The sequence below is a fragment of the Podarcis gaigeae genome (genome assembly GCF_964106915.1).
Source record: "Podarcis gaigeae genome assembly, chromosome: 3".
Lineage (NCBI taxonomy): Eukaryota > Metazoa > Chordata > Lepidosauria > Squamata > Lacertidae > Podarcis > Podarcis gaigeae.
Window position 1 is genome coordinate 95,547,119 of NC_139680.1, and position 24,226 is coordinate 95,571,344.

The 24,226-nt window shown below is 43.4% G+C and overlaps 1 protein-coding gene across 1 annotated transcript in view; it reads left to right on the top strand.

The window, feature by feature from the left end:
• Positions 1–12,761: 12,761 nt before the first annotated feature.
• LOC310841191 (spermatogenesis-associated protein 7 homolog) overlaps positions 12,762–24,226 on the top strand; it is a 64,396-nt gene continuing 52,931 nt past the window's right edge. Inside the window, exon 1 of the mRNA XM_083731775.1 lies at positions 12,762–12,831. The gene's annotated coding sequence lies outside the window, so the exon portion shown is untranslated. The remainder of the gene's footprint in view (positions 12,832–24,226) is intronic.

Genomic DNA, 24,226 nt, shown 5'->3' on the forward strand with positions numbered 1-24,226 from the left:
GTAATGCACTTGGATATATGAACTAAAGACTTGGCCTTGCAATTATTATTTAGGTCAGGAGAACTTTATGGAGAAGAGCAGTTCCCAGCCACTAGGGCAGGCTTCCCAACCTGGTGACCTCCAGATGTTTTGGACTATAATTCCCTTTTACATCCTAGGGTGGCTGACCACAAACAGATTTACTTACAGGAAGGTGGGATGCTTTAAATGGCAAGGTGGAAGGGCAATACCTGCACATAAGTTCATTCACATGTAGGTGCTGCAACCTGTGTGTGAAATGGCATTATAGGACATCTTGCAAACAAGTTTACTTACTTGCATCTTGCTATTAGGTTTGAAGCAGGCAAGGTTGAAATTTCGCAAAATCTGCTCAGGCAGGAAAATTAGCACGACTTTCATAGTAACATAGCAACTTTTCCATTACAAAATCAGTAAATTGTGTTAGGTTGCTCAGATACATGAGCCCAAGCCACATGTTGTGGGATGCAGTTATTTAGGAAATTCCTTGGATGTATATCTTAATAAATTTGGGGGTGGAATTTTGGCCACTCTTAATATTTAAAACAAGAGCTAATATATTTTGCCGCTGCACTAATATGTGATTGCCTGTTTCTCATTTTGACAAAACAAAATAAACTCCCTTTGACACGAAGAATGGACCACCAAAGAATAGGAACATGTTCCTTTTTGGATATGGAAGGTGATGCCCTAAAAGTGCAAAAGGAGCCTGAATTAAACTGGGTTTTCCCCCTTTGCTCCAGTTAAAAAACCTGAATTACCAATATTTTCAGATATTCTCACAGTGTACTTGCAATTGAACTTCTTATAGTTGCATTTTCTCCAAGGTCCAGATAAATAAATAAATGTCCCTATTCACCAAATGCTGGTATTGAGTACCGGCACTCCTGACACCATTTTCAAGGTAGTGACCTGAACGACAGCATTAGAATTTAGTGGAGAACTAACTCAGTGAATATTTATTTCCCCCAAAAGTTGATTCTCCTGCTGCCTTAGATTTAGAGGCACTCTTTGCACTCATGCAAAATCAATTCACACTGACAAGAATTTGAACCCCTACGAACGACATGTGTAATTATTTAAAAGTTTGGACATTTAAGAAGGGGTCTGGGGCAATATTAATAAGCTTCCCAGTCTTAGCCTCTGTAACCTAGATGTAACTTTTGTCTGAGTGCTCCACAGTTTCAAAGCTGCAGGATGATAAAGTGCAAATGGAAAGGTCATTTTGCACCTGCCCTCTGTCAAATTACCCTCTCAGCAAATTCATCCCAAGAAGCCATTTTAAGAATGTCTTATCAAAGGTGGATCTAAGTTCAACATCAATCTCCTTTATTATAGAAATCATTGAGGTTTTTCTACTTCTTTTTAAGCCACCAAAAAAGTCCAGTAGAGGAGAACATTTAGAGAAGAGAAAATGGGGGAAATGATCCTGGCCTAGCTCCACCTCCAAACCTGAGAAAAGTAACAATTTAACAGATCCACACAAAAAATGCACAAGAAAACACCCAAATCCAAAATACATTTTCAATTTTTGTTTTCCCCAACTTTGATTGAAGTTATAATCCCCAACCTGGTGCTTTGCGGTACAACTCTCATGATTTCTTTCCATTGGCCATGTAGGCTGAGGTTGATGAAACTGTCCTATAGCATAGAATTCACTAACACGAGGTCAAGCAATGGACAGCTTTAAAATGAGATAAAACTAATTCATGGACAACGAGGCTCTCCGTTGATGTTAACTGTGATGGCTAGACTTCCTACAGTATCAGGGACACTATGCCTCCAAATACCAATTGTTGGGGAACATGAATGGGGGCCGTGTTTTTGAGCTGAGGTCCTGCTTACTGGCTTCCCATGGACATCTGGTTGGCCACTGTGGGAACACGGTGCTGGACCAGATGTTGGACTAGTATGTGGTCTGATCTAGCAGGGCTCTTGCGTTTTAACACCAGGTTGAGGAAGGCTGAATGGAACAGAAGAATATCTTTATCTGTGACTCTCAATAGACAATGCTTATGGCAGGCCTTCTCCATCTTGAATAGATATGCATGACACAGAAGAGATATTCCTCACCAAGTGCATGCAGTTCTTGATCTCATTGTCATTGTAAAGTTATGCAATATAATTCGACGCTTTGACTTAGCTGGGGATGGATCGTGTAACCTGTGAAAAGTATTTAAGATTGCAAACAGCAAAGAAAAAAGCAAATTAACAAGTAATTGACTCTTCCAAATGGGATAAACCACGGTGCACTAAACTGAGTGTCCAGATGAGAAGTCTCCCCTCATCTCCAGCACCCACTTCCACTAATCTTTTAACTCTTCCGTAGAACAGGGGATGGGAAAAGAAGAGAAAGTGGACAATTGTAGGAGGGGCACAAACAAATTTAGAGGAGCAGAACCATTGAACCAAGCATATTTCAGCGTGTGACCTTATATTGCAGTTTTCTACTTTAAAATCTGCAAGGATTGTCTTACGCACATGTCCAAGGTTTTTGTTTGATTTCACAGAATTAGGCAGTTGAGGAATTGCTGGAATGAGACAACAGTTCTCTTCCTGCAAGGAAATGAGAAAGGGCCGCTTCCAAAAGTATGACACTTACTGAGCGAAACCTTGTCTCTCCATAAAACTGTCGGGTTCTGCAAAGCGGCCAGTTTCACGCTGTTGATTTGGTATGTGCTTGCTTTGATCAAGGCCACATGATGTTGAGCCCCTGGCTGTGAGCGGCAGTTCAGCAAACGAAGTGAAGAAAGAGGCAAAATGGACACACAACACACTTTGAACTGAGATGGGAGCTGGCTTGAACTAATAAGATACCTGCTGTTCCGATCAAGGTTTCGAGCTGGATCCTATCTTTAAACTAGATTATGAAAATGTTGGATCCAGTCTGGATGCCACTAAACCCAGTAGTGATGTCAGCTGAAAGCAAAATCTAGATTCTTCATGACTGGCAAACAAGTAGTCATTTTTTTGTGGAGTCGAAGTGTGCATGCACACGGAAGCTTATACCCAGAACAAACTTAGTTGGTCTCTAAGGTGCTACTCCAGTAGTGATGTATGGAAGTGAGAGCTGGACCATAAAGAAGGCTGACCGTCGAAGAATTGATGCTTTTGAATTATGGTGCTGGAGGAGACTCTGGAGAGTCCCATGGACGGCAAGAAGATCAAACCGATCCATTCTTAAGGAAATCAGCCCTGAGTGCTCACTGGAAGGACAGATCCTGAAGCTGAGGCTCCAATACTTTGGCCACCTCATGAGAAGAGAGGACTCCCTGGAAAAGACCCTGATGTTGGGAAAGATGGAGGGCACAAGGAGAAGGGGACGACAGAGGATGAGATGGTGGACAGTGTTCTTGAAGCTACAAACATGAGTCTAACCAAACTGTGGGAGGCAGTGGAAGACAGGAGTGCCTGGCATGCTCTGGTCCATGGGGTCACGAAGAGTCGGTCACGACTAAATGACTAAACAACAACAAGGTGCTACTGGACAATTTTTTTATTTTTATTTTATTTATTTCATTTTTAATGTTTCCTGTCCTTGGTACTGTAGCACCCTGCTTGTGGTTAACGCTTAGCTGGAATGAAATATTCAACGCAGCAATAGAGAAATTAAAATAATAATTTATTTGTCAGACAAATAAATGAGAGGCACAGTGGTATGGTTACCAAGCTCTGGCCTGGCCTCCTGCCATTCTGGCCAGCACTTATATTTCCTTAATCCAGCCCCCTTGCTCCTCCTGTGGCTGCCTCTGTCCAATCAGCCTGGTTGAAATTCCTATTGGCTGTTTGCTAGAACCAATCACAAAAGATACACCCATTTCCTTCTGTCCTTTTATGGAACACAAAGAGCTATATATTCTTCCATCTATAAATGACAAATAAGTAGTAATATATCTTACATGTGTCTCAACAAGGAATCTTAATTACCAGCTCACCTCTTGCCCTCCTTGCCCTATTGCCTTCCAAAACAGATAGTTAATCTTGAATTTTTATCTTCAACAGATGTCAAGGATCTTGAGTTCACATCAACATTGAAAGATCTCCTTCATTTGAAGGTTTCTAAACAAAAAGCCTGACAACTATATATCAGGAGTGCTCTATGGCGTCTCCTGTCTGGCAGGGGGCTAGGCTGGTGGCTGACTTAATTTCAGGATAGTTAAAACTCTTACAACTATATGAAATAAGAATCTAGCATTTCTTAAATCCTTTGCATAATTACATTTAAGCCAATATATTTAATACATTATCATAGGTAGCCTTTTAAAAGGAATAAGGCCTTTGTAAAGTAAAAAAGGAACTCAGTAAAAAACAGCTTCAAAAGAAGCCTCTTCAGTTTACACCCCTCCTTTCACCCCTCCTTTCCAGCCAGCTGCTTTCCCATTAGCTCTTCCCAACATTTATTGCCCTTTAACTCTCTCAGTTTAAAAAAAAGAAACAGCTTTAAAAGATTTCCTTAAAATGCTCTCTTTTTCTGCCAGCTAGATGCCTCTCCATTGCTCTTGGCCTTTTTAACCTTAGGAAGAAGATATGGCTCATTTTACTGGGAGGCACATGGTATCATTTTATTATTTACTCATTCCTAATTATGTTTATCTCTGCTTTTTTATCTTCTGTAACATGTAGGATCAGTGTCTGCTCTCAGCCTGTAATTTCCTTTTTTACGACTTTGAGAATTGTTTTCTGCTATAAATCAGGGGGCCCCTTGTCTAGGAGGAAAAACATTGCCAAGGCCTTTTAGGCAGCTGGTCTTTTGCCTGGCATGAAACATTTGAAAATCTTTAACATACAGGCCCTGATTGAAATATATAAGCTTTGATAAAAAATGCAGGCTTATGATTAGATGCCTCAGTACAGGTACTTGTACCTTTTGATTAAGTAGCACCCACTGGCTTGTAGTCACATTAGTAGATTGGGTACCACAATTACTTGATTCTCGCTGCGTACACACTATACTTTTAAAGTTCATTTGAAATGCATTCTTTCCCTCAAAGAATTCTGGGTGTTGTAGTTTACCCCTGACAGATTCACAGTTCCCAGCAACCCTTAACAAACTACAGTGCCCAGAATTTTTTGAGGGAAAGAATGTGCTTTGAATGTGCTTTAGTGTGTGCTCAGTCTCAGCGTGGTGAGGTAGCTGAAGAATGCATATTTGGACCTTTTTTCAGATGTCACTTTATTTATGAACTGTGTGAGCAACCTGATGAAAATCATTCATATTCTTGGCCCATCATCAACAATAATGCCATATTTTGTGGAGTCGTTATGGACCTGAATAAAATTAAGCAAACAATGGTGAATATGTGCCAATACTTTTATTACGGTCAAGCAAAATGTCACAAAATCATGGCAAGCTTTCAAGTTCCCCAGAATTCTGTTACATAAAGCAGGGAACAGGGAACCACTCCTTGGCCTGAAAAGATGCAGGCATTGGTTTGTGTTGTGGGTATGCATTTTGTGGGGTGGGGGGAAGGGAAACCCTGCCTCTTGCAAACACCCCCCCCCCATTTCAGCATTTGACAGCAGTGAGTAAAACAAGAATAAATATATTCTCCATTCATACTGAGCGAAACAAGTCTGACTGGCATTGTGGCACCCATGACAGTATCAAACAGTCCTGATTGGTTTTATCATACAGCCAGAATTTTTTTTAATTGGAATTGTACCAAAGCATCTGTTCTCGATTTTAATATTTTTTCTAGCAAGTCCTTGAGGGCCATGACATGATTCTCCTCACCCATTTCCCCTTCTCTATGGATCTTGGCCCCATAGTAGAATTAGTGAGGGAAAGTGGGATTGTTGTTTGTTGTTGTTGTTGCTGTTGTTGTAGATTATTATCTGCCCTTCACCCAAAGGCCCCCAGGATGGGTAAGAACATTAAACAAGTTTAAAATAAATTATTATCAGGAATGTAGCATGCATTCTGAAAATATACACCTCACATGACAGTGCCAGAATAGATAGGTGTGCCTTCAGCATTTGACAAGAACCACACAGTGAAGGTGCTAAGTTCACCTCTGTGGGGAGGGAGTTCTACAACTTAGGGGGTGCTACAGATAATGCCCTTTTCTGGGCTAGCCCCACCCCTGTGTTTCTGGAGGCGGCGATGGCAGAACTATCAAGAGGGGCCGCTCTGCCAGTCTAAAGACCCGGAAGGGTCTGTAGGGAAGGATACAGTCTTTGGGGCCTATGTCATTCAGGGCTTTAAACACTATCATGAGAACCTTACTTTGGCTTGGAAATGAACTGGCAACCAATGCAGCTGTTTTAAAATGGGGGTTATATGAGATCTAAAGGGAACCCCGCCAGCAATCTGGCTGGTGCATTTTGGACCAACTGAAGTTTTTGAGGCGTATTCAAGGGCAGCCCCACACAGAGCACCTTGAACTGTTATGGTCCTCTGTGATGGATTTAAATTTTCTGTGGTGTGGATTAAGCATCCTGCCTTGCAGCAGAGGGTTAGATTAGACAGCCTTCTACCTAGAAACATTAATTCTGTCTATTCTGATGCAGGGGAGACTCCGCTGATACTCTCCTGCTGCAGTGTTTATAGTTCATAGGTTAACACATAATTTCCTGGGGATAGCAAGTAGAGCTGTGAAAATTGAGACAGGATGTATCCCAAGAGGGTCAGGATCACACGGTACAGGACAAATTGTACAACACGCTGGTTGATATTGTCACTGAAATTTACATTAAATATACACGGTCAACAAGCTATTTGTGGCTTTTCTTTTCGTTCACATCCTTCCTGTTGGTCCAGGTTTCCAGATCATTACTTTAAATTGGTGATTAAAATATTAACAAATTAGACTTCCTGGCTAAAGGCCTGGCCAGTATGTTTTAGTAATTTATTGCGCGAAGAAATTGCAGAATTCCAAGAAGCATGCGGTGCTATTTATATCTGCAGGACGACAGATACAGAAAGATATTTCAGATCAAGTGCCAGTCAAAGTTCTTGTTGCTCCAGTAAAAACCTGTGTATGTGTGTCAAATGCAGAAATGATATGAAAGTGAGTGGAGTTGCTTAATCACTTTCAAGTCATCGCTTTTATGCTGTCACCAGTTTATGGCCTATCACTCTGATGGGAATTGTGCGCATGCAGTGAAGGTTTACAGCAGGAATGAAAACCTGTTGGGGGCGAGGAATTTTAAAATAGAAAGTATTTTTCTGTCGGGTGCTAGGCACTTCTAATCCCTGGATTCAGCAAGTGTTATAATTGAGTCAAGGTTTAGGGTGTTAAGCTGAGTGTCAGACTACTCTAATCCCTGGATCTAGCAAGTGTTAGCAGCTAATTAAGCCAGGCTAGCCTCCTGGTTGTTGGGCCATTAAGGAAACAAAGGATCAAAGGCTTTGTGCTAGACAGGAAATGGTTGCCCCCCACCTTTCAACAGATAAAGCAAGCTGGAGAGAGCAGGGGAGAGCAACGGTGGAGATCAAAGTTTGATGTCTGAATCTAAGGCTGCGGCTATGGGAGAAACAAGACCCTCTTGGGGTTAATGCTGAGAACCCCTCCATCGCTGGCTCAGGTTGTATAAATGAACCACGTATCATAAAGGCAACACATAAATGTGCCTCATTCCCAAAAGGGAACACAAACCCTGGGTAAGTGCCAGGAACTCCTAGAATCTCGTGCTGCTCAGAGATTGGGCTGGCGTGCAACAGCATCTTTTAAAGAGGGTTTTCCATGAAGAGTGACTCAGCCATTTTTTATTGTATGTTATATGTGCTTGAGACCAGGGGCAGAGGAAGGGGGGTGTAGGCTGCCCTGGGTGTTACCACTTAGGGGGGTGACAAAATGCCGGGCGGCACTCACCATTGGGCCTGGGAGAGACGCGGTGGCTCTGCACTGCCCAAACGGTCCACCTGCTGCCTCGCCCCCCCCCCCAGCTGTAGGGCGGCTGAGTGGGAGGAGGCAGGCAGACTCCTGAGGCCCTGTAGTGTGTCCCACCGCCCCAGGCACCCGAGCGGCATCCTCCGCCACTGCTTGAGACTGGATTTTAGACTGTTATGTGTCGTTAACGTTCACTATGTACAGTCATACCTCAGGTTACAGACACTTCAGGTTACGTTTTTTTGGGTTACGGACCGCCGAAACCGGAAGTACCAAAACGGGTTACTTCCGGGTTTCGGCAGTGGCGCATGCGCAGAAGCACCGAATCGCAACCTGCGCGTGCGCAGATGTGCCATTGCGGGTTGCGAACGCTGCGGGTTACAAACGTGCATCCCACATGGATCACGTTCGCAAAACCTGAGCATCCACTGTATGTTGCTGTTTTCAGATTTTTTGTTGTACACCAATAATGACGATAATAGGGACAGGAATGGGAAGAGAAGCCGCTTCTCCCTAACCTTTGTGAAACCTAGGACACCCTTGATTATTTTATTAAATTCATATATCGCCCTTCGTCTGAAGATCTTGGGGCAGTTCACAAGCTGAAAATACAAGATAAAAGCACAAATAAATGGTTAGAACAAAAACATACTCAAACAATAACCCCCACCCCTCTTTGTTCTAGTAGAGTGACTTGTCACGTGGGACACAACCAGCATGCTAGCTCTTCCTGACAGATGGATCAATGTTTCTGACCAAAAGGGAGGAGGGGCAAGGTGGTGGGGAGATTGGCACTGTGCAAACACAACTGCAGGAGCACTAGATTGGCTTCACTGGTGTGTTTGCACCACACTGAGGTCACTATCTCACCTACCTTTGTGGAAGGCAGCTCAGCAGCTCTGACCCACCCTAAGTGTTTGGCCAATTCTGCCTCCTAAGTTTATGACACTTGGTGGGAGTTCTGGTTGGCTTTTGGAATGAACAGTACAGTGGCAGTGTTTATTCTTATACATTATATTCTTCCATTTGAAATATATTTTCATTTTGGGGTGGGGGAAACTGCTGGCGTGTGTTCGCTTTTTGAAGAAATTTCTTCTCTAAGGTTGCGGGGCAGGGGTGGAGATTATCTTCTTGTTGACTCTCCTTGTGAGAATTCTCTTGAATGTGCCATGTCATCATAGCGCAGGATAACAAACACAGGCAAAACCAAAACTAATAGGTATAAGCTGTGTTCAAAGCTCTGGCTTGCTGTTTTGCTCAAAAGCATTCCTTGGTGTTGATCCTACTTGTGGTTTTAAAAATTAGAAGGGAGGAGGGGGGCAAGAGAACGAGAGCTTATTAATGTTCACCTTTTGGTTTGTTTTTATTTATGAATCACCCAGCAAAGAATTTGCACTAGCTAGTGTCCTGCAGTTCAGCCATGTTTGTACAGCCAGAGAGAGTGCTTCACAGGAAATGCCACTATAGCTAAATTTGACTAGGGATGTGTTTTGCGAAATGCTTAAGGTCTTTAATTCCAAACAGCTGATTGAAAACATGCATTACCTTCTTGAAATTGCACAGAAAATGTTCCCTTGATAAATGGGCAGGGGTGGTCCTTTTGCTTAAATGGATGGGACAGTTGCCTAGGAATCAGCTCCGTAGGGAACATAAAACAAGTCGCTTGCAGAGTTCCTCCTCCTGCAGCACCAGGTGACTCCGTTGCTGCTAGAAAGGGAGGGGTAGGTAAGCACAGGATACATATGCACGCGTCATAGCATGGGGCTGCCTGGGAGACAGGCTGAGACCTTGGCTGAGACCTTTGCAGGCAGCCAGATTTTTAAGCGTGGTCTTGGCAAAGTTTGCACACCAAAACAGAGCTTTTGCAAACTCCCCCTGCCCCGCACTTAGCCATATTAAAATAAAAAGGCAATAATGGCCATAAAAAATAGCACTGCCAAAATGTCGCTACAGTTATGTTTGATGTGCAGAGCTTTTGTTTTATTTATTTGCCCTACCCTGAAAAACGACTCTTAAGTAGGGAAGGAGCAGAGAAACGATATTGCAATGTTTGATAGCTGACATTCGAACCTGGGTATATAAATTATAAATTCAATTCAACTAAAAGTCCTATTCAGAGTAGAGATTGAAATGAATGAGCCTAAGTTAGTCAGGTCCATTAACTTCCATGGGTTTACTCTAGGTACAACTAACATTGACCCCCTCCCCATTCATAGTAACTAGTGGAGCACATAATGACAAATAAAGGGAGATGGGCTTTTTAAAAAATCAGTGATAGAAGCCAATTACGTACTCCAGTGTCATCCTCAATGTGAGGGCTATTTCATATTTATGTTCGTTTTCAATCAGTATACAGCACAATGCAATAAAACACAATATTACAGTTTTAAAGACAGTGTAACAGTTAATCAAACAAGCATCCAAACAACCCCAAAATTTAGCAGAAATGGATCTGTAATCAACAATAAATAGTATAGTAAATAACAGGCCACTTGAAGAAAAAGCCAGCACGTTTCCGAGCACAATTCAAAATGTTGGTGCTGACCTTTAAACCCCTAAACAGCCTTGGTTCTGTATATCTCCACTCGCATCATTCAGCCCGGTCACTGAGGTCCCCCTCCGAGGGCCTTCTGGTGGTTCCATGACTGTGAGAAGTGAAGTTACAGGGAAACAGAAAGAGGGCCTTCTCGGTAGTGGTGCCCGCCCTGCAGAACACCCTCCCATCAGGTGTAGCTATGAAGGGGGTATCATTGTTTATTATTATGGTATGTATTTTGTGTTTTCATATTGTAAACTGCCCTGTGATCCTCGGGTGAAAGGTGGCATATGAATAATAATAATTAATAATAATAATATGCATCAGGACACACACCCCAATTAGACTTCCATAATGTGGATGGGAGACCATTGCAAAGGAAGGTATGCAAACTCCTTTGCTCCACCCCTTTGCCTCATGCCATCTCAATGCCTCCATGTATGTACTGCGATCCGTGATGTCAGAGCCCTCTTCAGACGCTACTTTCAAGTTTTAATTAAGCTCATGTTGGGGAGGGACAGTGTTGTGTTACGTTATTGTTTTTTATATGCTGCCTTTCAGCAAAAACAAAAAACGCCCCCAAGGTGGCTCACATGTGCAAAATTCAAATGCGATGCAAACTGTAAAAATCCAAGGCAGCAAAATCTTAACGTATGTATTAACGACCCAATGCAGTGATGCTCTGGGCAAAGGGCAGTGACCACAAAAATATCAGAGAGAAAAGTAAATTCTTAGGCGGCAGCTTCTCCTTAAAAGGGTCCCAGGCTGGGTGGGGGTTGCTAGGCAGTTTTAAAAGCTTGCCCCTGTGGGTTCCAGCAGTCTCTCCCCTATAGCAACCTGCCCCTTGTACAGTCTACTCACACACGCCCCTCCATCCCTGCCCAAATCATGAAAACTGAGGCTTCTACTATGCATGGAGAGTCATTATGAATTCCATTAACACTTTCATCAACTGGATCAAGTGGAGAAGAGATCACACACTAACAGAAGGCCTTTTTGGGCGGGAGTGGGTATGTTTCTTCTCAAGCACAACTTGTTAATCACACATCCCAAGCGCTTTGAGTTTTCTCTCAAACCTGAAAATCAGCATTGATTTCTCCCTCTCTGCACACACACACACACACACACACACACACACACAAACGGGCATACGCTTCTAATCTTTATTGCAGGAATCTTGAGACTTGGGACTAAAAATAAAAAAGTGTTTCTATAAATAGAGATAATTAAAGCAGCTTTTAAAACTCCCAAATAAACGTGACTGCTTTGAAATAAAAATGCATTTTTTATGAAGAACTCAGTGGAATTACAAAAATCACTTATTTGGAAGAGAATGTCTCCTAAACCAGAGCAAGAACTGTCTGGGGAGTGCTGCCTGCAGCGCAGAAATGATGTCACTAAGATAGTAAGGCAGTTGCTCACGGACAGCTTTACCACCTTGAGTCGGGGATATAGCGACAAATTTTGACGTATAAAAGTTCATTGTGGCAGTTCCTATAGTCATGCCCCCAAGGAGAGTGTACAAAAATGCCAGTCCAATTTTTTTTCTAGGATTGGTTTTACTTTCTTCACCCCACTTTTCCCCAAATAATTTTTTAAAAGCCTGCATGCACACTGTTGTGACATGGGGTTTGTGATTTCAGCTCTCTTGACATAATATGCTGGAGACAGTTCTCTAGTAACACTTCTTTATTAAAGCAAACAAGACTAAGACTTGAGGAGGGGAGAGCTACATTTATAGGGACAGGGAACAAGCTAGAAAGGATACATTTTGGAGGGAACAATCTCAGGCAAGCACAGTCCTGCCTTTTGGAGGAAACCAATAAGACAGAGGATCCAAATACAGCAGCTTAAATGAACCAATAGTAGCTGTACCCTCTGGAACCAAAAGGCAGTTACTTTACCCTAATGCAATACAGACAATAATAATACAGATATAAAATCCTTTGACTCAATAAACAAGACACACCATACATTTAAAGCACATGTCTGCCTCCCAATAATGTTGGAAACTATAGTTTGCACCTCCCAGAACTACATTTCCCAGGACCTTTAACAAGCTATAGCCTTCAGGATTTTTTCAGTGGGGAAGAGCCATGAGTTTTAAATGTAAAGTGTGTACAGAGCCAAAGTCTTCATTTCCCCACACGTGTGCTCTTGCTCTCCAGAAAAAAACAATTCCACATGGACTTAAAAGCATTTCAGAGCAGAAGCCGGTCTGGCCTAGAATGACCCAAGCTCTGAGGTTTCCAAGTAGAGGCCTGTTTGCCCTGAACTGTTCATTGCTCCCTGGGTGACAGGTTTGTAGTTCCTGTTGTTATGGGAATAATCTCACTGCTCACTAACACCTTCCTATAGCCTTTGCAGACTTCCTGAGAGAACGCTGAGAAACACACTCACTTTCCTTTGCGTCCAGAACGAGACGGTTTTAGCCATTTCAGCAGGGTAAGAAAGGATCTGGGCTTGTTCCTTTCTTTCTTCCCCACTTCCCTCTTTACTAGAAGTCTGTTTGTTCAGCGAGGGAGGGAGTGTGTGTGAGAGAGAATTTTGTTTTTAAAAGTTCGAATTGAAGCATATGTCTCTTCCCTCTCTGTTCTGTTTCCAGTCTTTGCAGTAGCTCTCAAAAAGAACAGGAGATCTGAGGACACCAGGAGTTGAGTGGGTTTTTGTTGTTGTTGTTCATAGAACAAAATTAGCAAAATTGGTCTTGCTTCACACACCCCACACCCCTTCCCATCAAATGCATTGTATTCTCTTTACATATGGACTCCAGCCTTCCTTGCATGTCTCAACTGTCCCAATTTGTCAGCGTGGTGTAGCGGTTAGAGTATTTGTACTAGAACCTAGGACAGCAGGGTTCAAATCCCCGCTCAGTCACAAAACTCAGTGGTTGACCTTGGGCCAGTCACTCACACATGTTTAATAGGCATGTAAATATTATAAAGCATCTGTACACAAGAAGGAGGTGTCAGCAAGCTAGAGGGATGCCCAAGGTTTGCAAAAGTTACCCTCAAAATATTTTTTAACTATTTTATGACATTTGCATGTTGTCCCATAACATAAAGTTATCTAGGCAGCTGGGGGGAGGTGGACAGCTTAAATGGAGGGGGAGGAACCCAAGAGAGATTTAAAGTATTTTAATCAACCTAGCAGTTCGAAAGCACCCCCGGGTGCAAGTAGATAAATAGGTACCGCTTTATAGCGGGAAGGTAAATGGCGTTCCATGTGCTGCGCTGGCTCGCCAGATTCAGCTTGTCACGCTGGCCACATGACCCGGAAGTGTCTTCAGACAGCGCTGGCCCCCGGCCTCTTAAGTGAGATGGGCGCACAACCCCAGAGTCGGACACGACTGGCCCGTACAGGCAGGGGTACCTTTACCTTTACCTAATCAATTTAAGACACGTTTAAGCAATCAATTACATGAGTTTTAGCTGAGTGAATTGACATAAATCTGGCTACAACCACCTTTTCCAAAGGCAAGAATTGTATTTTGTTTGTTTTTAGCAGATGCACACATCTTAAAAGGGGCCTTCCTTCTGCATGTGTGAGGAATTAGAATACGTTTTCTTGGACGGTGCTTGGGTTCTGCAGTTCTTATAAGCGTGTGCACCACAGATCATTACAAAAATCTGCCCAGTTCATTTACTGTTTTAAAAGTAAGTTAATCGTCTGAAAGATCTATTATTCTAACCAATGAATCAACCACACACCCTTGTCAATGCATTGTTGTCCCTCCCCAGTGCCAACGAGATCCAACCAGATCCATTCCGGGACTGTAATCATTCTGTAAAAAGTTATTAAGGTATGAAAAGCAAACTGTTAATGGTCATTTTACAAATGTACCCCATTTCAGATGCTGCTGCAGAACAGGCTGTGCAGTGCGATTGAATGCTGCAGAACAGCAGGCAGAGAAGAACCTTCTGTGATGTGTGATAATTGTAGAGGGAGTTTGTAGGCGGTGATACTTGGTGTCAGAATAGAGGTATTATATGTGCTTAAGAGTGTCCCCGTTTTCGTCTGCGGAATGTTAGCAGCATATGCTAAAGAGCTCAGAGAACACTGACATGGGGTTATCAAGTAGCCTCTCGTTCCAAGATAGAAGTATATCTGACATTGTACTCTGGGCCCGGTATCTCGTTCCAGGTTTGAGAATTTAAGAGTGTAAGAGTGCTCCTGGATCAGACCAAAGGCACATCTAGTCTAGCATCCTGTTTGCAAATTGGCCAGCCAGGAGCCTCTGAGAAGCCTGCAAGCGGGAGTGCAAGAACGCTCTGCCCACTTGTGAATGCCAGCATTCAAAGGCATGCCACCTCTAGTCCTGGCAGTAATACATAGCCATCATGGCTAGTAACTATTGATAACAGCATACAGTGGTACCTCGGGTTAAGTACTTAATTCGTTCTGGAGGTCCGTTCTTAACCTGAAACTGTTCTTAACCTGAAGCACCATTTTAGCTAATGGGCCTCCCGCTGCCGCCGCGCCGCTTGCACGCGATTTCTGTTCTCATCCTGAAGCAAAGTTCTTAACCCAAGGTACTATTTCTGGGTTAGTGGAGTCTGTAACCTGAAACGTATGTAACCCGAGGTACCACTGTACTGTATAACTTTTCAGTTCACCTGTGAAGTCTGTATATTGCTTTTTAAAAGGCATAACTAGAGCAAGTCAAATACATATTTGTTGTAGCTCGAAGGTTGCATTTTTTTCTTTTTTAATATTGCAAATTACCAAAGGGACCTTAACCAACAGCATGGCATCCAGTTTGGCGTTCTTGGCCCACCCTCTATAACATTGGCACAGCCCTACTACAGTCTTGTGCATTTTATTTGCTATTACATTTGTATCTCACTTTACCTTCAAGGAGCTCAAGGTCCCTCTCTGCATTTTGTACTCACAACAGCCCTATAAGGTAGGTGAGGCTAAGAAACAGTGGCTTCATGTCTGAATGGGAATTTGAACCCTGATCTCCTAGCTCCTGATCCAATGTTTTAATTTCTATGCCACACTGGCAAAATGACAGACAGAATAGGATAATGGGCTACTTCAACTGGTAGGGCCTGGGAAACATCATAGCTGTGTTTCCATGAGCCATTTTGCCTGCCTGTTGATTAAAAATGCCCTGAACAATTGGAATATTTGCATTCCTGATGGCCCTGCAGTCAGGGCAGCACATGGTGTGATTACAGAATCCCCAGCAGTATTAATATAGTCCCGAGAGCAAGGCTCTTGTGGACATGATCCAAAACAAATGGGGGAGAGAAAAATGAGATACAGGTTCTTTGTTGTCTCGTTATTGAACCAGCATCAGGAAGAGTTACTTCTGTTCTCTCCTCCCCTGCAACCATCTCTTTTGTGACTTCTCCTTGTACTGCACAAAAGACCCCTTTGTTACCTTTGTAAGAGATCAGGCTCAGAACTGCTCACTGCTGGGAAGCAATAGGGATCAGATATGATTGGCTCTATCTGGAGAGGCAGCAGAGCTCCAGACAACACACACACACACACAACCGCCCTGCATCCGGCCACACTGGTGGATAGAACAGCTGTGATTTAGAATCTGATGGGCAGTCAATTTGTGTCAGGCCTTGACATACGGAGACTTTATTGAGCATCAGCCCATCGGGCAATAATATGCCGCTGTCTCATTGCTTAATAAAATGAGAGTTGCTCTGTAGCTCTTATTAAAAAGTGCTCACTGCTGGTGTTTGTGTGCCCAGGGCTCATTAACACAATATTGGAACGGCAGTGTTGTGATTAAAGCCCGCACCTTCATGTGCTGAAACTTACAGCGGTGGAACAATTAGTAGGAACCTCGGGTGTTAATAGTGGAGCAAATTGTGAAGCAAATATTGCTGATCCTTGCTAGTTTCCGGGTTGACGTACAGCAAAGGCCAGCAATTAGCAGGTCTACAGTCCATCGAGAGGTGTCCTCAGTCACTGGCCTCTTCCGAAAAAAGACACTCCTCTTTCCTTTTGCCCTATTGGATTCCCGGAAATAGAGCGAACATCTGCACCGAGACAACATAAAATTGTATTGCTATACGATGCAGGGAGCGGGGACACTTTAAGTATTTGAAATGGGAAGGTTGTGTTCCCAATTCTGCAAATCATTTAATGGCAGGCTGTGAAAGTAGCAGGGGCCAAGATTTGTCACTGGTTTAGTTGCTCCAACAATCATTTTACCACAGAACATCTCTTTGCGTTGCCAAATGGCCATCAGAAGGGAAGGGGGAGAGTGGGGACCACCATGTGTAACCCCTTATATTTTAAAATGTGAGGTTTACACAATAACGTCTCATCCAGCAGCTAGGAAGAGAGACACTCTAGATTTAGATAGACAGCATGTACCATCTGTAGGATTAATAGGGAACCAGGACATCAATTTGGGAGAGGAAAAGCATAAGGAAACTTTATTTTCCTGGATGCAAACTCTGACCTTCCTGCATCGCGCCACCTACTGGCCCTTCTGCATATGCAACTAACACCACAACATTCACCTAGTCATTTCTTTCTTTCCCTTCTTTTTATAACTATCCCTGTTAATGCCAATACATTGGTAACAGAACAAACTGATTGTTTGGCAGTAATAGGGCTGTTTTTCCAGAGATGAATGCTGTATTATCATTCATTCTTCTTTGGGGGGTTCATTTTAAATAAATTATATTTTTATGGTTTTAAACTCAATATTATATGTTGGAAGCTGCTGTGGGATGGGTTAGCCCCTAAAAGGAGGCCAACAAATAAATACATTTCAGCATTGTATCAAAGAGACCCATGCCTGCAATATACATGGCAGATCCTCCAAGTCTCCCTATTTAGAGAAGCCATCCCAGTTTCTGATTTGATCCCGGTATGTCCCGCTCTACTTTAGGACGTCCCCATTTTCACTGGAGAAGTGTTGGGGGGTATGGCATGTTGGTATATACTCCCATTCAATAAAATGGGAGTAAGGTAAAGGTAAAGGGACCCCTGACCATTAGGTCCAGTCGTGGCCGACTCTGGGGTTGCGGCGCTCATCTCGCTTTATTGGCCGAGGGAGCTGGCATACAGCTTCTGGGTCATGTGGGCAGCATGACTAAACCGCTTCTGGCGAACCAGAGCAGCACACGGAAAAGCTGTTTACCTTCCTGCCAGAGCGGTACCTGTTTATCTACTTGCACTTTGATGTGCTTTCGAACTGCTAGGTTGGCAGGAGAAGGGACCGAGCAACGGAAGCTCACTCCGTCGCGGGGATTCAAACCGCGACCTTCTGATTGGCAAGCCCTAGGCTCTGTGGTTTAACCCACAGCGCCACCCACGTCCCTAAAATGGGAGTACCCCCATGCAATAACAATTGCTGGTGCAGGGACTCCTAATCAGGACCGTAACACTAGGAGACAAAGAGCTAAAACCCTCCTACAGGTTTTCCCAGCCCTCAGCCAGGGTGTGAATCCAGATCAGGGGTTCACATTGGCTGTTTCTGCCAGGAACATCCTGCAATCAAAGCCTGGTCAATGTATTGTGTTGTCTGGCCAAAGATCCAGTTTTGTCCATGTAATCATCTGATGCAGCAATAGCTCTTAAATTGAACTTACCTCCAGGACAGAAGACACAGCGAAATTAAGCGGTTAAAAACCCCCATGAAAAATAAAAGTTGTAGCTTCAGATTAAAGGTAAAGGTAAAGGTACCCCTGCCCGTACGGGCCAGTCTTGACAGACTCTGGGGTTGTGCGCCCATCTCACTTAAGAGGCCAGGGGCCAGCGCTGTCCGGAGACACTTCCGGGTCACGTGGCCAGCGTGACAAAGCTGCATCTGGCGAGCCAGAGCCGCACACGGAAACGCCGTTTACCTTCCCGCTGGTAAGCGGTCCCTATTTATCTACTTGCACCCGGAGGTGCTTTCGAACTGCTAGGTTGGCAGGCGAGCTTCAGATTAGCACATGTTAAAAAGCAGTAAGATGCAAAATTTTGAAATTCATTCTTTTACTGTCCATCACAGAATTAGCAGTTGTACGTCAATTACATCAGGATGAAGCAAAAGAGACAATATTTAAGAGAGAACCTACTTGAACAAACTTATCACAATTGGAACAGTGAAAGGATAGTCTGTATACATTTGCATTTTAGTGTGTGAAGTCTTAACCATGTGTTTTAACTGAAGGTTGGTCTTTTTGTTTTGCTTTTTGCCACTGAATCTGTGTGCTGCTAATGGCAGAAGAATAGCCACTTGGCTTTGATTAATTGCTGCTCTATTTTTAAGCTCTAATCAATCCATTAATCGGTTAATCAACTCTATTTACCGGTAAGTGTTTGTAGCTTTTAAAGCAGCAATTGCATTCAAGTACCAGCAAACCCTGAATCTCAACATGAGGTTTGATTGAGAATGCATTAAGATACCTTTTAAGAAAGGGAATAGATAACTGAAGGGAAACAACTGCCTCTATCTTTCCAAAAAGGTCAAGCAACAGTAGTAATATCTGGCAATGAAATTCAAAATTTCCTTAAGGCAAATTGTGCTAGCAGATGGGTTAACACCTGGAGCAAATTCTGAATAGCATTGGAAATGTTGGCTTTTAGATTAGTGCTGGGGCCAAATTTCTTACTTGAGAACATTCAGCTGGATTTTGGGAGGGTTCACATGTGAAACCATTCAGTTTGCATTTCAAGGTGAGTTTGCCTAATTCACACTTACTAAACCAGTAAGTGAACTGAATTGTAGCCATTCCTTGAAATTTGAACTTCCCTGAATTTTGCAATGCAATTCTCTAGCCAAGTAACATGCTAGATATTCTAGGGTAAAAATGTGCATAAAGATGTACATGACGATAACATACAAAGGGAAAACAGCTTTTCAAAAATTTCATTTCGCATTTCATTTTTCATTCACTTTTTACAGTAAAATGTCTCAAAGAAACCTGGCAAAAATAAAATGCATTGTATTTAAAAACAAAAAAAAAATTAAGACACTAATACAAGATGCATAAAATGCTCATGCAGCAATAATTTAGTAAGGACCAAGTACTACTCACCCCACCAAAAGCTGAGCAGCACTATAGGAGGCAACATTAATTAACCAAAGACCTGGGTAATCAGAAAAGTCTTAGTCCAACACCTAAAAACTGACTAGAGAGAGCACCAGGCTTGTCTTCCTGGCAAGAGTTTTCCATAGATGGGGGGCCACCACCGAGAAGGCTTGTGTCCACCCTCTGCACTTCCCTCAGAAGCATCTGATTGGCCAGTGTGAGAACAGGATGCTGATTGGCCTGATCCAGCAGGCACTTCTTATGTCCTCCCGAAGTGAAATGTCTTTAACCATGCTTCACCCGTGATTTTGGCAGGTGTCTTGCTAGTCATTTTACTAATATTGCATTGATAAGATATTCTACTCTCATTCATAGTGCATGCCTGCCCATCCACGCCTTCCTATCTCGCCCTTATCTGCACCAGAGACAAGAATCGTATTCCCCCTCCCCCTTGCTAATGGAAACTAGCAGAAGTGTTTTGCTTCCACAAAGCTTTGGCTCCGTTGGGCTAAAAATGTCTTTTGCCATCACTGGGAAAGGTGTTTAATTCTGCTCCTCTGCGACATCTGTAATGAGCCCCACAGCATGGCTGCTAGTCTGAGAGGTGCTTTGACTGTAATAGAAAGCAATCAGGTTCTCTGGTCCTTCCCCCATGTGGAGGTCAAATGCTGATGAATGGACTGCCTGGTGTGTCCTCCTCTGCTGAAAGCCTGCGTGCTGCTGGTGGGGCCAACAGAAGTGTAAATTTCATTATGCCAAAAAGTTATAAAATGCAATCCCTATTCAGACAGAAAGAAGGAAAAGAGCTGCAAGATAAGAGGGGACACATAACTAGCCCCTTGATCACCAAAGAAGCACAGAACCATTGTGACATTAGATCTTTTGTGTAGCAAAGGTCAGGTTCTGTCCCTGACATTTTAATTTAAAAGATTCAAAGGGAAAAGACCCCCCACTGCCAAAGGCAGTATGCTTCTGAGACCAGTTGCTGGAAACTGCAGAAGGGGAAAGTCCTCTTGAGCCAACAGGCTTCCCATAGGTATCTGATTGGCCACTGTGAGAACAGGATTCTGGGAAAGACAAACCATTGGCCTGATCCGACAGGTTCTTCTTATGTTCCCTGCCAGACTGATAAGGCAAGACTAGGTTAGATGGACACACAGTGGCTGGGCTCTGACATAATGTAAAACTATGGTTTGCGCCAACCATAGTTAAGATAAGAACTCGGTGAAAATTAAGACTTCATTAAAAATCACTGCAAAAACCCCTCCCCCACGTGACATGGGTTGCTGTGCATAGGAGAAACCTGGTAGACAAGGAAGAGGCAAGAACAGGTCCAGCTGCTGTGTCCAACCATGTCTCTGTCATACATGCCAGGTCAATTCCCCCATCCATGATCAAATCACGGATGGCACTGGTCTTATTAGTCATTGACCTGGCATTACACAGCACCACTTTGAGGTCATATGGGATGCCCCTCTTGATACCTGTATTCCTCTGGCCAAGGCCAGACCTGAAGGCAGGCCTAGTCTTCAGACAGTGACTATACCCGCCTTCTCGGTAATGACATGATCTGGCCCTCAAGCAACTCCTCCTCCTGCCCATCATCACTGAGGTTGGGTGTCCTATTGCACCCACCCTAGTGGTACCTGCCCCAGCCATTATGTTGGCTAAGACCCACTCCCGAGGCAGCCTTGACCCTCTGCCCTTAAAAGCAAACTAACTTATATGTAACTAAACTAATAAAAAGTTTACACGTAACAATTTCACAATTTAAAACATCCCCACCTCCATTAACACCATTATGGATACTATTTGCCTGTTCCTGAGGAAGCATTGTTTCATGTGTCTCAAAGCTCAAGAGGCATGAGAGTTCAAACACACCCCTGTCCCATCCAAACATATATACAAGAACCAGGCTCTGGATGAGAAGATAACAGGAAGATTAACCAGATGTCTCCATAGATGGAACCGGTTCTAAGAGAACCATGATGCAACTTATTTATCAAGCACAGTAGGGTCAAGCCTGCTCTTACAGAAGATCTTTCGAAAGTACAAGACCTTCTGTATTTGATAAATATCAGAACTTGCTTTGCGATGCTTCCAGAACTGGTGCCGTCCCAATTTCACACCACTTTAGTTTCATAATGTTGAGCTGAAAGAACGAAAGCATAGTAGCTGCAACGCAGCTTAGACTTACTTTAGAGGATTTGCTAGTCATCTTTTCCTCATCCCTCACAATGCCCATAAACATTGTATCAATGACGGCCAGCATTTTTGGCAACCCTACCACAATTCTAAAAATGTGTATCTGAAGAAGTGTGCATGCACACGAAAGCTCATACCAAGAACTAACTTAGTTGGTCTTTAAGGTGCTACTGGAAGGAAATTTGTTTTGTTTTGACTATGGCAGACCAACACGGCTACCTATCTGTAACTAAAAATAAGAGAAAGTCACTAGTGCGACACACACAGCCTCCCTGGGCTGTTTTGCCTCTACCTCACTTAGGCAGTGAAATATACTCAGAGTCAAGAGTGGATTTTATGCTCTTTACTCAGCTCATAGTGGTGAGGAGGAATGGAAGTTCCCCCACAATATCTGCTTTATATACATTATTTACACAATGGGCCCCACGTGATTGGCTAATTCCGGGATACTCCTGTAGGCCAATTAGGTTGTGGATTCACTTTCACCTGGAGCTGGATTGGGTGGCTCCTGCGGAGCAATCATACTGCTGCATTGTTCTAGGACCAATCAGACTGCTGCATTTTGGATCCTATTCAACTCAGTACATAACAGGCAGGAAGCTAAAGGCTGCACATTGTAGGTGCAGAAAGCAGAAGAATACCTACAGTATAACACTCTGCTGTAGCCAAGTCTGTGCCCCACTGAAGCCACAACTCTTTCCCCTTTTCATTAGCTCTTGTCTCTTTAACAGCAATGTGTTGTAGAAGTTAGGAGCTGATGGTGTTTTAACTTTGTGCCATGCAAATTTTCACCTGCTGATTGCTGTGGACCAGGCTGCCTAAGGCACAAATGTGTTGCAGGCTGTGTCCTACTCACACTGCAACCCCACCACTGGTATCACCCTGGTCATCTCTGCATGCCATAGATGCTTCAGGCAGCTAGCTAAGTTGCTGTCGCTGGTACTGGTTTTCCTGTAGCGAGAAATAAGAACAGTGCATTGAATTATAAATGGGACGATATTTAAGTATGCACCTAAAACATGAAGGAAAGCGGACTTCCCAGGAGGAAGATGGTGGACTAGAAGGAAAGCTATTTTTGCACCCAAACCCAGGGTCTTGTTTTAGAGAATGTAGGAACTAATAGAATCTAAGCCAGGGGTCAGCAAATTTTTTCAGCAGGGGCCCGGTCCAATGTCCCTCAGACCTTGTGGGGGGCCAGACTATATTTGGGGGGGGGAATGAATGAATTCCTATGCCCCACAAATAACCCAGAGATGCATTTTAAATAAAAGGGAACATTATATTCATGTAAAAACATGCTGATTCCCGGACCGTTCATGGGCTGGATTTAGAAGGCGATTGGGCCACATCCGGCCCCTGGGCCTTAGTTTGCCTACCCATGATCTAAGAAAATAGAAAAAAAGCACAGAACAAACAAAATGAAAAGGCTTGTGAATTTGAACAGCTTACTAGAGCCTCTCTTCCATTCGACGACTGTATTTTCAAATCAAGCTCCTTGCTTGCTTCACAATTTATTGCTACTTGTTGAAGGTAAAATCATAGAGCCTTGGCAGGGAGCTAATTAATTTTCTTGGGTCCCCATGGTGGTGTCTTCTCTCTCTTTTCTGTTTTCAATCTTACTTTACTCAGGGCAATAGCTCACCGAACTCTTCTGCTGCAGCTTTGACAGAATAAGCTCCAAAACAAGGACTTTTGGATACAGCAGAACCAAATACATTAACAATGGATCTCTCATTTCCCCATACTCTTTAGGTGGGGGGAATGTATATAATAGCCTTTCTGGATTTATACATGAATAGATCATCCAGGATCATCATGTGAAGTATAGCATAATCATGAAAGGGTCCTGTATCCTCTCTGTCTGCCACCTAATAATATGCCAGACTGGAACTCATGTGTTATGAAATCTGATTTGTGAGAATTTGTGTATTGCTCCCAAAGCCCTTAAGATGGCTACACACATCCCATTCTCCAAGCGCTAAGAGGTTTTGGGGCCCCCAACACAAACCTTGGGTCTGGTTTTCTTGGAATGAAGACAGATGGAGATTGGTGGTGTTTTCTTTGATATAAGGTTTATGCACACAGATGTACTGGCTGCGCATGAGATGGAAGGCTCATAGCACTAACGTTCCTTCTCTTCCCAGTGGATTAGAGCGGTCCTCACCATAGCGTTAGTTTCCTTCATGTACCAGTCCCAGTTCCAAACTGCCTGACAATTCTCACTCGCAGACACCTGAATGACATTACCTCCAGCCAGGAGTAGGGAAATAGAAAGACACGTCCAGGAAAAGAAGGGTTTCCTGCTATTTGGTTTCTTTAGCCACACGTCACCTATACTTGGCCTAATCTTTATTTATGCGAAGAATCGTTCTCCAAAGGGCATCTGGCAAGATAAGCTTGCTCACCCAATTTCATCTCTTTAGCAGTGTCTTTTTTCTTTAGAGCACAGTCTTTGTTGTTGTTGTTTAGTTGTTTAGTTGTGTCCGACTCTTGGTGACCCCACGGACCAGAGCACGCCAGGCACTTCTGTCTTCCACTGCCTCCCACAGTTTGGTCAAACTTCAAGAACACTATCCAACCATCTCGTCCTCTGTCGTCCCCTTCTCCTTGTGCCCTCCATCTTTCCCAACATCAGG